This window comes from Magnolia sinica, chromosome 17 (genome assembly GCF_029962835.1).
Source record: "Magnolia sinica isolate HGM2019 chromosome 17, MsV1, whole genome shotgun sequence".
In the NCBI taxonomy this organism is placed as follows: Eukaryota; Viridiplantae; Streptophyta; class Magnoliopsida; order Magnoliales; family Magnoliaceae; genus Magnolia; species Magnolia sinica.
In genome coordinates, this window is record NC_080589.1 from 61,635,223 (window position 1) to 61,651,014 (window position 15,792).

The following is a 15,792-nucleotide window of genomic DNA, read 5'->3' on the forward strand; positions in this document are numbered from 1 at the left end:
CATGACTATGTCTTTCGGGAATATGACATTGGATTTAAACATCTTTTTCAATAACGACAGAAACTTAGAGGATGGTGACGATTTCCACGACATTAACGTGATTGACTCTTTCATGGAAGATACGACACTTCTGACCTTATCTTCTGACCCTTTAGAGACATGTCTAGCCCACTCCCATGATTTTGATGATTACATGATTAGGGAGACATGTGCCTTGCTTGATACTGCACCGATACATGAAGTTAACCTGTGGAGGCCACAATTTGAAGAATTGCCACAAACCAATGTAGTGCCTCTGCCGTCTAACCTTAAGTCACCGAAGCTTGACCTAAAACCTTTGCCCCCTGAATTGAAATACGCATATTTAGGTCAAGATGAGATATACCCGGTGGTGATCTCTGCCCATCTGGAGAAAGAACATGAGAGTATGCTCATATCTACTCTCATTGAGTATAAGAGAGCCCTTGGATGGACGATAGCGGACCTCAAGGGAATCGACCCCTTGATTTGTACTCACTGCATATATTTTGAGGATAATGTGAAGACCGCTTGGCAATCACAACATAGACTAAATCGAAACATGAAGGAAGTGGTTAAGGCCGAGGTTCTTAAACTATTGGATGTGGGTATCATATACCCCATATCCGATAGTCAATGGGTGAGTCCAACTCAGGTGGTTCCTAAGAAGTCCAAGATCACCATCATAGCCAATGCTAATAATGAACTCGTGCCGACTAGAGTTACTATTGGTTGGAGAATGTGCATTGACTACAGGAAACTGAATACCGTCACGAGGAAGGACTACTTTCCTTTGCCCTTCATTAATCAAATCTTGGAAAGGCTAGCTGGTCATTCCTATTACTGTTTCCTTGATGGGTATTCGGGCTACAATCAGATTGAAATGGCCCCTGATGACCAGGAAAAGACCACATTTACATGTCCCTACGATACCTTTGCCTATAGAAAGATGTCATTCAGATTATGTAATGCCCCTGTCACCTTTCAGCGATGCATGATGAGTATCTTTTCTGACATGGTAGGAAAATTTTAGAGGACTTTATGGATAATTTCTCTATTTTCGGTTCATCTTTCAGCGAGTGCTTAGAGAGTCTTAAAAGTGTGTTGAAAAGATGTGAAGAAAAGAACTTAGTACTTAATTGGGAGAAGTGTCATTTTATGGTTCATAAGGGAATTGTCCTTGGACATATTATCTCATCCAAAGGAATCGAGGTGGATAAGGTAAAAATTGATCTTATCTCTAACCTACTTCCATCCAAAAACACACGGGACTTGCGATCCTTCTTAGGACACGCTGGGTTTTACAGAAGATTCATAAAGGACTTTAGTCTTATCTCTCGTCCTTTATGTAATCTACTTCAAAAAGATGCACCATACAAGTGGACTGAGCCATGTCAGGAAGCTTTCACTAAGCTTAAGGGCATGTTGACTAGTGCACCCATCATATAACCACACGACTGGAGCCTTCCTTTTGAGCTTATGTGCGACACTTCTGATTATGCTTTCGGAGCGGTTCTAGGTCAGAGAAAAGATAAGAGGCCTTACATCATTCATTATACGAGTAAGACTCTAAATCCTGCCCAAGTGAACTACTCGACTATGGAAAAGGAACTCTTAGCCGTAGTGTTCGCCTTGGACAAATTTAGGTCCTACCTGATCGGATCCAAGATCATTATCTACACAGATCATGCGGCACTCAAGTATCTTCTTTCTAAGAATGATTCTAAGCCCCGCCTGATAAGATGGATCCTTTTACTCCAAGAATTTGATTTGAAAATTAAAGATAAAAAGGGAGTAGAGAACGTAGTGGCCGATCACCTTTCTCACCTTAATACCTCTGATTCCCTTGAGGCAACCCTTATCAATAATATGTTCCCTGATGAACAATTGTTCAAAGTCTCCCATTCACCTTGGTTTGCTGATATCGCTAATTATCTTGACATATGTTTCATACCGACACATTGGATTGCAGAAGATAAGAAGAAATTCTTTACCAAGGTATGCAACTTTTTCTGGGATGATCCATATTTGTTTAAATATTGCCCAAACCAACTCCTAACGAGATGTGTGCCAGATGATGAGCATTAGAGTGTCATCTCTTTCTGTCATTCACAGGCCTGTGGTGGTCACTTTTCTGCCAAAAAGACCACAGGCAAGATTTTGCAATGTGGCTTTTACTGGCCCACTATGTTCAGGGACACTCATGAGTTTTGCAAAGCTTGTGAGCGTTGTCAGAAATTGGGAGCATTGTCCCGTCGAAATATGATGCCCTTGAATCTCATTCTTATCATCAAGGCATCTGATTGCTGGGGCATTGATTTCATGGGACCATTCCCCTAATCTTTTGGAAATCTATATATTTTGCTCGTTGTAGACTATGTTACTAAATGGGTTAAAGTGATTCCGTGTCGGAATAATGACCATCGCACGGTCATTAAATTCCTAAAAGAGAACATCCTTTCCCGATTCGGAACACCTCGAGCTATCATTAGTGATGGGGGCTCACACTTTTGTAATAGGCCATTCGAGAGTTTAATGAAGAAATATGGTATCTCTCATAAGGTGAGCACCTCATATCACCTACAGACAAGTGGGCAAGTTGAGATTTCTAATAGGGAGATCAAGCACATTTTGGAGGAAGTGGTTAACCCTGATCATAAGGATTGGTCAATCCAATTGACCGATGCCTTATGGGCTTACCGTACTGCATTTAAAACTCATATTGGAATGTCTCCCTTTAGACTTGTCTATGGGAAGGCTTGCTACTTGCCTGTGGAGTTGGAACATAGAGCCTACTGGGCAATCAAAAAATTGAATTTCAATCTGGACAACGCTAGCTCGCTACGCAAACTTCAGTTGAATGAACTCGAAGAAATCTGGAACGACGCATACGAGAACTCAAGAATTTATAAGGACAGAATGAAGGCGTTTCATGATCAACATATTCTGCGAAAAACATTCACGCCAGGTCAGAAAGTCCTTTTCTATGACTCTCGACTACATCTCTTTCTGGGTATGCTTCGATCTCGTTGGACCGGCCCTTACATTGTTGTTACTACTTATCCTCATAAGGCTGTTGAGATAGGAGATCCCGACAATGGCAAGGAGTTTATTGTAAATGGACATCGTTTAAAGTCATTTGTCGAGAAATTTGATTCAGAGATCATGTCCATACCTCTGACTGGTCCTGTTTACCAGGATTGATCTCCTAATCTGATGGAGGTATAGGTTGGTTTATCGCTTTCATAGGACCAGGATAGTTTGCTTTATACATTGTTTTAGAATAGTTTACTTTTGTTGGTTTCTCTCTTGTGCTAACCTGTTCTAATATCTTTGGAAAGCCTCATGATTCTTTCATCCAGGTACTATCTTTCCATCACTCCTCTTGTACTTTCACTGTCCCATGTGCACAACATGCTTACTTCCTTTACATTGAGGACAATGTAGATTTTAGGTTGGGGGTGGGAGATTAGGTTGCCTAATCAGTGTTTTCTTGGTCTTGAGTAAAAATTGTGAAAATTTTAAATTTTTTTGGAATTTCTTGTAAATTCGATGCGATTTTGACGACCATCTATGATTTAGAATTAGAAGACACATGATGTTGGTAATTTATGACTCTTGGATTTAGTTATCTATTAGATTTCACAGTTAAGTTTGAATTGTTAATCCATGATTAGAGGTTTTAAACATTGATTGAGTCATGATTTCACAAGACACATCTTGCTTGCACATTAAGGTTTCAGTTCGATATTGAAGTGTAACTTGGTGATCATTAAACATGGAAGGAACTAACCTGGGAATTTGTCCATCATGTTCAATAAGAAGAATGAAAGAAAAAGAAAATACCCAGTTACAAGATAGCTGCCTGCGGAAAGGGTTGGGCGAACGAACTTCACCAAAGGTTTGTTCCCTATAGGTGTAGATCCAATTCTCCATAGTCAATATTTGGAAAGGGTTGGGCGATTAGTCTTCACCATGGGTCTGCTCCCTATAGGTGAGGATTCGTTTCCCCTCCCTGGCTTTACTCTTAAAAAGTTGACATAGTGTGAAAATCATCAAAAGCTGGAAGAATGAATCAAGTTTTGGTTTAGGTTATCATGAATTCTCTTGTGGTTACTAATAATATCCTGAAATAGAGAAGTGAATCTTAATAGTGTTAAGCCGAGATTACACTATACACTCATGGAACTCAATGTTTAGAATTGTTTTAATTAATGGATTAATACTTTAAGCTTGATTATGAATTTATAGTGCGCTTGAGTCCACGAGAAAGTAATGCCCAACATTCATGAATCTTAGAATTCTAGTATGTAGGTTGTTTTTAAAAATCACTCGAATTCATAGAAATTGTCCTGTAATTCTCAACTTATTTTTCACGTACTTTGCTCGGGACTAGCAAAATGCTGGTTGGGGGATTGTGTTGAGGGTCAAATATTAGATATTAGCCCTAGTTATTACTTGATTTTTCGAACCTGATATTGTTTAATGCTCTATTTTAATCATGTTTGTGCTGCAACGTGAATTTAGGAGCTTGGACTGAAAAAGGGTGCTAAAAGCATGGATTTAATGCTCATAAATCACCAAGGCAAGGGACAGACCCTAGGGGACCAAGATCAAAGAATTTACATGACCGAAATTTCGAGAAAATCAAGTGATTGAGGTTGAAGTGGTCTGAAAGTCATCCTGAATGCAAGATCACAAGGTTCTTGCCATCTGTTCATCTTAAAACTTTATACATGGCATTAGGACCATAAAATAACCGTACACATCGAATTTCAGCCGTTGGATCCATGTGAAAGTGGTCCAACGGATAGATTATCCTTGTAAATCCTAATTTAGGGCCCACCTGACATCTGGATATGCTTCACTTTTGGCCTCAACCCCTTAATTGAGGTGGAAAAATGGATGGACGGAGTGGATATTTCACACGCATTACAGTGGACCTCACGTGCGACGTGCGTGTACACAGCACGTCCGCACGCGAGCCGCACCAGACCGGGAATCCCGGTCAAAGTCAGCTGACCCGACTCCTTGCGCAAGAACGGACAGCGACGTTTTTTCAGTTGTGAGACCCGCACATCATCCAAATAAACGATCTGGACCGTCCATTCGTCCCGTGTGGCCGCCATAACCCACTCCTAGGTGACATAATTCCAGAGAACAACAGAGATCGATTTTTAACCGTTAAAATGCAAGATGAATGATGGAAGTAAAGATTCAATGGGCCGCATCAAAAGACGTACATAAATACCCCTTTCCAACTAGTTTTTCGAGAGGAACGCAATGGACGGCTTGGATTCTCCCGTTAAAATCAATAATGGGCTCCACCATCAACACAACGTAAGCCTTTGCGCAGGCCGCGCATTCGAATAGCGCCCAGACTCTGTGGGCCAATAACGTGATCAAGATCACGTTTGAATGCGTGATCCGGACCGTTTATAAGCCAAATAAGGGGGTTTTTACCCTGTCCAAGAAGTCGGATTGCTTGAGTGGAGCAATCTTCCTTTCAAAAATTGATTCAAATGCAGGTTTTGTCTCTTTTGTGAAATACAGAGTGCAGTTCGTCAGCGAAAGGGTGTGCGTAAGAAGGTCAGTTCTTCTAGCCGACTTGCTGCTGTTATAAAAGGAAAAGAGAGAGAGAAGAGAGGGGATTCAATTTCTATCCAAGCTGGGACATAAGAAGAGAGAGAGTTTGAGAAGATTTTTCTTAGTTTTATTTACTATTTTTCTTTATGCTTAATTTTGAAGATAGCCTAATCATGGTCGGCTAAACCTCTTAGCTAGGGCTAAGAGGTGAAGCTTGGAGCGTGATGGGAGAACTATTTGCTTGTGCCTTTTGTTTAGACTGAACTGATGTTGATTTTAGTTTAATTAAGGGAATGTTTTTAGTTTTTAATGGTTTATTGTGACTAAAATTATAATGGGTCTGCAATAGCTTTGAGCATGTTCCTTTCTTTTTTATGTTTATGATGTCAGGAAGCCCTATTGTTCACCATCGTCTCCTGGCCATGGTCGGATGACGGTACCCTTCCTAACCTTCATATATTATTGATTGGTTAGTAATTAGTTTAATTTTGTTGTTTACTTTGTCTCATGGGCATGGTTTGGTGATGGAATCCATTCAATACCTTTCATCTCTTAAAAACTATATTAAAGGAAGTTCAGTCTTGATTTTCATGAAGATGGGACTCTAAGTCCAGTTGAGTTCTTGAAACAGGCATAAGATCTCCCTGAGCTCTACAAGTGGATCCTTTGAATCCCTACTTCCTTTCCCTGAATTGTTTAAGTTTTAGATAATTATTTCATCATTATTCCTTAAATTACACTCGATTTAGATTTCATCTCATTCTAGTTCTAGTTCTAGTTAGTTTTAGATTACGTACAGGTTTCAGTCCCTTGGGATTCGACCTCGGTCTCACCGAGTTTATTACTACATCGCAACCCTATACTTGGGGAGTGAACAATTACTTCAAATTAGGCTTGCTTGGTAGATTGATTCTTCATGTTATTGAAGAAAAACTGAACCTAAGAAAGACTAATCTCCAATATAGGGGATAATTCATTGGAAAGTTCGGTGAGCACAATCGCTTTGAACTCCTACAACATGGGTTTTACATTTTCTGAAATGCTAACAGACTCCACATCTACTTTCTTTTCTACTAGTGCTGCCCTCACTCTCGTCTCCTCAAAGTGTTTGATGAAATCACGTTTGTTTACGAGATGTTGATTGTCCAGTTTAGAAGTATTGGATGTAAGTGCACCTAACGTTGCACACTTGTTTGTTAATCACGCGACTAGTTGTGTCTCGTAATTGGATGAGTTCTTGGCAAATGAAGACCGATGACGCAACTGGATCAAAGGCATCAAAGTCATATTGAAGACAAAGGACTACTTCTACGATCTTAACCTTGCAAATAGATGATCCCAACCCAAATAGGAAAACCTACTTAGGTCATCTATTCAAAGCCAATTCCAAGTTCATAGTTTTTATCCTTTAGTCTTGGCTTTAACAAGTCTCAAGTTGGTGAATGACTAAATGGACAAAACAAGAAAATCTGTCCACTTTCGGTAGGAAGAAGGTGTCACCAAATAGCACCTTCGGTGTTACTGAAAGGGCTCAAACTAGTCCAGCAAAATTACAACATTAATTCAGGGTCACCGACTGTCACCGATGAACAAAGTTTGGTGCCACCGAAAGGGACTGTTTTCATTCAGCAATTTGTGGAATTAATTCGGTACTACTGAAAGATATTTTAGTACCACTGAAGCAAGTTCGGTGATACCAAAGTTGGCTTCGGTAGCACTGTAAACTTGCCGTTTTCTACTCGTTGGAACTTTTTATCTATAAAAACAACTTACATAAACTCGCAGAAAGTGTGGATTTAGGCATTTCAAAGTCCCTAGGTTGTCCCAAGCTCAAATCTCTCATCTTAGACTCTATTTATATGAGATTCATGTTCTTTTCATTATGATTCATCACTCATGAGCTTTCAAAGCTCTTATTCATGAAAAACATGATCTCAAGCCTTCACAAGAGTATTGAGACCAAACTTATAGGTGTATCCTTAGTCTCAACCATACTCTAGTATTATCCATCAGTTAAATCCCTTAGGAAATCAACTCATTATCCTTAATAAGAGATTCAACCAACTCCTGTTACCTTGGTCACCTTTATAGGTATATCTTATGTAAGGTTTTTGACCGTGAAGCCAAACCAAACAAGTAAATTCAAGCTACATGATTGGGGGAGCACCGGGAAGTTGATTCAAGCACAAGAGCGTGAAGATCAAGCATCCCAAGATGAGTTACAAAAGAGAATTGTATCCGACAAGTAAGTGTCATAGTTAAAGAGTTCAAAGTTTAGTCTTTTTCCTCGTGTAGGATTGAGGCTAAGAGTTTGCTGTCAACAAACTCGTTTAGGTTCCTTGTGTGGGACCTTGGCCGGTGGGCCTAAATGTAGGTTGCTTATGTGGGACCTTGGCCGGTGAGCCTAAACGGATGTGCTTAGTGTGGGACCTTGGCTGGTGGGCCTAAATGTGGGTTCTTAGTGTAGGACCTTTACTCTTGCAGAGAGCATACATTGGTGTCCTTATTGTAGGACTGTAAAGGTTTTGGTGAACCTGTTTTAAAACCATTAATAGTGAAATCTGGTGGACTTTGGGATTGAGTGCGGATGCCGGGAGTGGAGTAAGCAAGTAGCGGAACTACTATAAATGCTTGTGTTTGGAATTGTCATTTGTGCATCTATTTAATCATGTTTATATATACTTGAATGTTTTAACTTCTCATACATGATTGAATGAATGCTATGAATTGATAGGAAGCACATTCCACATACAAGCACACAACACTAGGCTAGTTGTTGTTTCTGCATATCTTTAATAGCGTTTGTGATTGAAACCTCTAACTGGCTTGAAAGCTATTAGAGTTATATTGCCTTACTAGCTTTAAATTGAATGATTATTTAAGTTAGGCAATTAGAATTTTAAATAGGCAAAAATATTTGAAAAGTCCTATTCGCCTCCCTCTAGGACCTTAACTCAAATTCTTTCTTCAGTATCAGCAGTATAAACCACAATTTCATTGGATTAGTTTTCTGCTTCCACATGGGCCACATGTATGCCATTAACGAATCCGACAGCCTGTCATGACTCCTCAACTAGGTCACCTCTCGCCAACAAACAATAGGATTTCTCTAAGTAATATCTCACCGATCGGCTATCTAGCCAATAAGTTTGGAATTATTAGAGCAATACCTAATCATAATCGTGAGGGAGGAACCGTGCATGCAATAATTACTTCATTCATGGCCACATACGAAGTGGTGCTTTCATTTGTCTCATCTGCTTAAGTTGAAGTTGCTTTCATCAAGTTGAAGCTCCGCTCTTTAACTTGTAAGCCACAATTTTAACCTTCTTTTCTTAATAAAAAAATAAAATTCCATATAGTCAAAAACTCACTCAACTTCAAAAATCCAATCGAGAAAATCCTTAATGTAAAATTGATCATTGAAGCTAGGAAGATTGACCTTCATCCTGAATTCTCGATCTGCCTATTCTACCTGATCGCCACCTCTCCCGGTATATTGAAGGATCATGTAGTCGATCTCATCGTCGTTAGATCTCACCTTATTAGGCGTGATCAAACGGTTCACTGCTGGCATCCCCTACGATCGATGCGATTACGAATTTCAACTCCTACCGGAGGCGGTTCACTGCCACGAACACGGAGTTTCCCTAACACCTCTATCATGTGATCGATGGCAACCTACAACCATTGCATGACTTTGCCACATTAACACAATACCTATGTGTGCCGTCAATGGGTTGGGCTTGGGCCTACCATAATCCAAATTTTGAATAGGGCCGACACAACGCCCAGCTCAAAACAGTTCAAAATATGGGTTGAGGGCAACTCAGGCCTAGCTCGTTGACAGCCCCAACTGTGTTTTGGGCTTTGAAAGGGATGTAGATTTCCTTCCAAAGCCTTTTGTAGGAAGTCTGAGATGCTAGATGGAGCCCACTGTGATGATTGTGAGATAACCACCCCAATTCATCTATTTTGTAAGCTCATTTTATGACATGCAACCAAAAATGAAGTGGATCTAAAGCTCAATTGAGCAACATGAAATGGGAAATTAGGAAAAGAAATGCCTATGGTGGGTTGCACCTTGATGTTTGTATACCATCCAAACTGTCACTATGCCAAAATTGTCATTTAGGAACCGTTCCTAAATGAGGTGTCGCAAAAAATTAGGAACGGTTCAAAACTGTTTTGGGTACCATTTCAAATTTTAGAAATGGAATTTCAGGAATGGTTTTAAACAGTTCTAGTGCCAACAGTCACATTTTAGGAACAAAATTTTAGGAACGGTTTTAAATTGTTCTTAATGTTGTCAACGGTCAAATTTTAAGAGGGAATTTTAGGAACAATTTAAAACCCTGATAAACACACGAAATTTAGGATCAAGGAAAATAAATTAACAGAAGTTTATTGCATTCCATCAAAATAGAGATTAATCCAAAGAAAAACATAAAAAAATAATGTGCTTGAAGATGTTTCATTGCAAAATCAAATTTACAAAAAGCCCCAAATAATTTATCAAATAAGGAAAGAATAACTTAAACTTTCATAATCTTATGAAAATGATCCAGCCATACTCTCGGAATCATTATGAAAAAAGACACTTTGATTCTGTGATTTCGCCATAGGCAGCATGCTCCTTTGCTACAGCGACCAATTGAGCACTTATGCATGCTTTTAATCCTTTAAGATGATTACCTAACAATAAGAATCCTTTCTTTGATAGTTCTTATTTATATGGGCTGCTACAATTACTAAAGTCAGAGGCCAATCACTTGGTGTGAACAGATTCCCTTGAGAAGCAGAAGTAGTCAAAGCCACCAATGCACTCATTATCTTTGACCTGATATACTTCGGTATCTACCTTCAATTAACAATTGCATGCCAATGCTTCAAAGAAAGTTGGTCTAGACAGTGGCTGTACTGTCAGTGACTAGGCTGAAACCCAGTTATTTGTAGCTGCATAATTCAGAGTTGGCTTCCACTGATGGAGCCTATTCAATTTTGAGACTTGAGAAAGTCAAGATCAAGCAGCAGTTTAACAGATCAGTTTGGTAAAAAGATTAGGAAGACCGAAGCAGAATAATTATATGATAATTCATATGTCATGAAGGCTTTGGCAAGACTTTAAGCTTCCTAGTTATCTCATGCAAGTTGCTAGATTCATTGATTTTAGTTTAGAGAATAAAAAGAATCCTGAGGAAAAGCCCATAAACCTGATTTTTATGCATTTCCATAATTTGTGCCTGCAGCAACTGAAGTATTGTTAAGGTTCACAATTCATAAACTTCTATGCATGATCACAGTCAGCTAATGAAAAGATTACGATAAGCAAACATGCACATCCTACTCCATGTTATATTTTAATAACGGGAAGGATCCTACTGCATTGAATAATGGATACCTGTTTCTTCTGTAATTCATTGTTCTCCACTTTAAGTTTTGCAACTTCGGCCTCCAGTTCCATGGTATAAGCCTAGCAGAAAAATTAAATTAGATAAAACACAAGCATGCATACCAGGATATGAAATATTGTAAACTCTGAGGTGGTTACATAATTTAAAAAAAAAAAAAATCAATGCAGCATCAAGTGTGCTTCTCCATATCCCCATAGCTTCAAGGAGTAAAGATCGTAGGTATCAAATTTGATTTGTGTGTCCTTTTTAAGATGTAGTATGGGTTTCAGTTTGCATACCTTTTGTCAGATTTAAGTGATAACACAACTCAAAAAATGAATTACCTATAAGCTGGTATAAATAATTTTAGCCATATATTCCTCCACCTCTTGCTATATCACCAACACATCTTAGCCATTAACAATGCTGCTGTTTCAAACAACAGAATTATGGGGATGCATCTACATGCAGCACGTCCGTGACATGATAACAGCTAGAGGCTCTCAACTACCAAGATACCACGGTGCTACCTTGGAGGTTTACTCTACCCTGTTTCTTTATGTTTTTTTACCCTATTTCTTTCTTTTATTTATTATTATTATTTTTTTAAAGTACTTTTCTCCCTTTCCTCAGTAACTACCTACTTCCAAGAAAATTAGGAAAATGAAAAACATAAACCTTCAAGAATCCACCACTTTCCTCATTCTCCATGAGATGGTTTGAATACATCTAGCATCCATGAGCAGATTTCACAGTGCCAAGCTACAATCAACAATCTTACATGTAAAGCTGAAAATGGCTTGAATATTGTATTCAGCTTCAATTGAATTCATTTACCATTTTAGAAATAGACGTTGCACATACAAATCCATTCTATTATCTAGATAATAAATACATATGAATATCGCAATGCTACTGAAAAAAAAAGGGGCCTGACTGAATGCATTCTCTTACAGAACAAAGAGAATGAAGAGCAGGACATACCGCAAAATAGACAATGACTAATGCGAAAGTCCACCTGCAGATCAGTTATCATTAAATTAGGAGAAGATCCTTATCTACAAAGCACCTGACTTTGAATTTAATTCCATTTCATATAAAAATAAAAGAAATATATACATATAATACTCGAAAAAATACAATCGGGTTTCATAAAGACTTGAAAAGGGGGAAAAAAAAACTCGAATTGGTCTGAACTTGGTTGCCTTGACTCAACCTGGCTAGTCAACGAAGAAAAACAAATAAAAATACAAAGGAATGATTACCTTCAGCAGCTCTAACATAGGAAGTTGCATTTCAAGTGGAGTTGAAATACATTTTGAAAGACAAAAACCAAAATCTGCAATGAAAGACTTTAAAATAGTTTTTGAAAGACATACTCAATTCAATGAAGTCCGTCAAGCAGATGAAGAGCTCCACCACGATCCAAAAGTACCCTTCATTGGACAGTGGCAAGTGGGGAAAAAATTTAAGGGCTTGCAAAATGGAAGATAAAATAATAAAACAATGTCACCGCCCATTTCTCGTCATCTGATCATGGTGATATTGGTGGACCCTGGTGTTCAACAGGTCACCACAGTCATGAGCTGGCATTATATTTCAAAGACTGCTGCCTAATAGCCTAGTGGAAGAAAAAGCATCACTTTGGATGAAAGGTGTTACCTTGCAGAGATGGTGCATGAGAGTCATCCTGATGTTAAGGGCACATGTGTCAGTGAGTTTAAGAGTTGGCAATTATCATTAGTTTGGTTTCTAGGAAGCTTTGTCAAAGAAATGTACTTACCAAAGATCACATGAAATCACAAGCAATTAACGTGTCAAGAGTTAAAACCTTCCTCAATTTTCACCAGTCCACTTCTTAACTTGCAACCATCACCATCCAAACAGATAACTGCCTACAAGTTAATAGTTATATAAAAATTAGTGGTAGACAATGATTTTCCATTCTGGATAGGTCCACCAAATATCACAGAACTTCAACTGTTAAAATGCCATTTTCAATAACGAATACAATAACCACTCCTAAAAAATTCACTGTGCAGTTCTCACCAAGAAGATCAACATCATCTGAAGACCAACTGGAATCAGCTACATGAATCCTGTTTTGCCATTGCACTCCATCAAGGACCATTCTCTCAGTTAAACTAGTTCTCATGAATTCCCTTGCCTGATAGGAGCATGGACACACCAATAAACTGTGTACTACAATCTTCCTCTTAGAACTATGAATCATTGCCAATGACCTATTGAACATGAGTCAAAGGATGTGATCCTATGCACAGCAACAAATCTACACAATTTGGAAGCGATGATTTCAGAAGAAATAGTATATATTGACAGTATTAACTCCAAGTTAGAACAAGAACAAATGTAATGCTAATCTGTTGTATGACTATTCAGTACCTACATTCTTTGGTCATATATTGGCTCTTATAGTTTTTTTTTTAAAAAAAAAAAAAGAAGAAGAAGAAGAAAAGCAACAATATTCTAAAGTTGAATAGAACTACTTCCAAGTTTCCACCCAAGATTGAAGGGCAGTTTGAATTTTGTCCTAGTGCGTTACCTTGAACATAATGGATAAACTTGTCCATTAGTTTGAACCAAGATTCAGCATATTGGTACTGAAAATCATCACCCATTGTCCACATGATATGATTTGTACGTGTCACATTTGCCTGTTCATCAAAGCCAAATAAAATTACAATAGAGGGAGTGCATAGAAGTATTAGATTAAATGCATGGGCTGCATTGTACTCTTATCAGAAACCACTAGGACACTTCATATGAAGAGTACACAAAATTCTTACTTGAGTCCTAGCAGCATTGATAGCAATGAGGAGATACAGTTACAACAAAATCCAGATGAGTACATGAGAACTGTCATAAGAAGTAGGTACCTGTATAGGTGAAGATTCATCATTGACATCAAAATGGAAACCATTTGGAGGAGTATAATGAACAGGAAAGGCACTTGTGAAAATCTGGTGGTTGGACAACATGATATGTCAGCAAACTATAGAAATTTAAAATAATAAATAAATAACAGAACAAGAACTTGAAGTCTCATCCCTGAGAAGAAGAACCAAGTCTTTGACCCACGCCATATAACTTCAACTGATTTATCCACCTTAGGCTTTGCCCTGTCCTGGTAATCAATCCTTGCAAAGTATAGAGTATCGAATCCAAGCGACAAGAACAATATAACCAATCAGATAATAAGTAATTTGTTCAATAGATATCTGAGAGTATTGACAGATGGATTTTTTTACAAGAGAGAAGTACCAGATCCTGATGCATCATGACATCCATAATGTCCAGATGCGACTGTCTGTACAAGTTGGATCCATGTTTCTGTGATCCAGACCACTGACTTGATGGGCCGTACAGTGCAAGGACGAGGCCTCAAAATATTCACATCAGAAGATCCTAGCCTTCCAATCTTTAGCCTTTTATAGCCTTTTTTTCCCAAACAGTTAGTTGCATTTCTTCCAATCTGTAAGAACTTAGGGCATCGCCATCCACATTGGAGCCGACCATATCAAAAGTCTGGATATCTGGCATAAGCCCTACTTGTAAAGACCGGTGTAAGTGGCGTACTGGACACTAGTCATGTCATGAAGCATCAGGATCCTGTAATGCTCTTAAAAAAAAATAAAAAAAAATCAGTAATAGTGTTTGACATTGGCAATAATATGTGGCTGATGGCAACACAATCATCATTAGAGGAAACAGATATGCATTGACAACAGATTAAGACCACATACAGTGAAGAGTAGAAAACAGATATGCATTGACAACAAGAAACTATAACTGCGCCATTCAAAAAGAAAAGAAGAAATAACTGCGCCAACCTAAATGTTCACATGCTAAAAAATCTGTCGTCTATGGTCCATCTAAATTTTATTTTATTTTTTTCATTTGAACCATCCAATAAATATCTACCAATTAGCTATTTACATAATCAATTCCATATAATTTTCGGTCTATGGTTCACAACTTGAATGGTTTAATTTGATTTACGTGTATGATGCATGTGGTAAATCTTGAACGAAGTCATAGCTGAAACTAGAGAGTAGAGAAAAAGGAACAAATCCTGATTGTAAATTTGCAACAGAAAATGATGGTTAACATTAAGTAGATAAACCAGATGCAGCTGATAACTATTATAGTTTCATTCATATAACCTAGATCACACAATGTTCCTAATATCCAATCTCAATTCTGAATAAAATCTTGGAAACAATTAGTGTAATGCCAGAAAGAATAAACAGAATTTATAATAAAAGCGAAGGATGTATTGTGGGTGTGGGTGTGTGAATTCAAGTGCGATTGATTCTATTTTATTGTTATTCATCGTAATGTTCTATTTGATTCTATCTGAATTGTCCCGTTACAAACTCAAATGCCCAGAAGTTACCTGCTTGCATTCTGTAAAATCCCGATTTGTTGGCGCAGTTTTTGAGCTAAGGATTATGCATCTTGACTGACATTAAACTCATTCATGTAACAATGCGAGCTTCTTGTGTTCACCCACTTGCGCTTGTGCCGCAGTGGGTAGGTAAGTGTCACCTACAATTTCCTACTTGTATCAAGCATCATACACAATGAGAGTATTAAAGGAAAAGTTAGTAGAAAGTTCCTCAAAGAAGCAAAGAATTTATTCGTTTGGCAATTGTAGATTATGATTCTACTCGAATCTAAAGGCATCATCTTTTACTAAGGGAAAGAAAGGAAAATGGGAAAAAATAGAAAAGAAAAGTAAACACTCTGAAAATAAGGTATAAACAAGGAAGTT

At 38.2% G+C, this 15,792-nt stretch overlaps 1 long non-coding RNA gene across 1 annotated transcript; it reads right to left on the bottom strand.

Moving 5' to 3' along the window:
* Positions 1-12,824: 12,824 nt before the first annotated feature.
* LOC131231692 (uncharacterized) lies at positions 12,825-13,810 on the bottom strand. Its single transcript, XR_009164512.1, has 3 exons — positions 13,561-13,810; positions 13,047-13,287; positions 12,825-12,892 (listed from the first exon to the last, which is right to left on the bottom strand). It is a non-coding gene; the product is annotated as an uncharacterized LOC131231692 (long non-coding RNA).
* Positions 13,811-15,792: the final 1,982 nt, after the last annotated feature.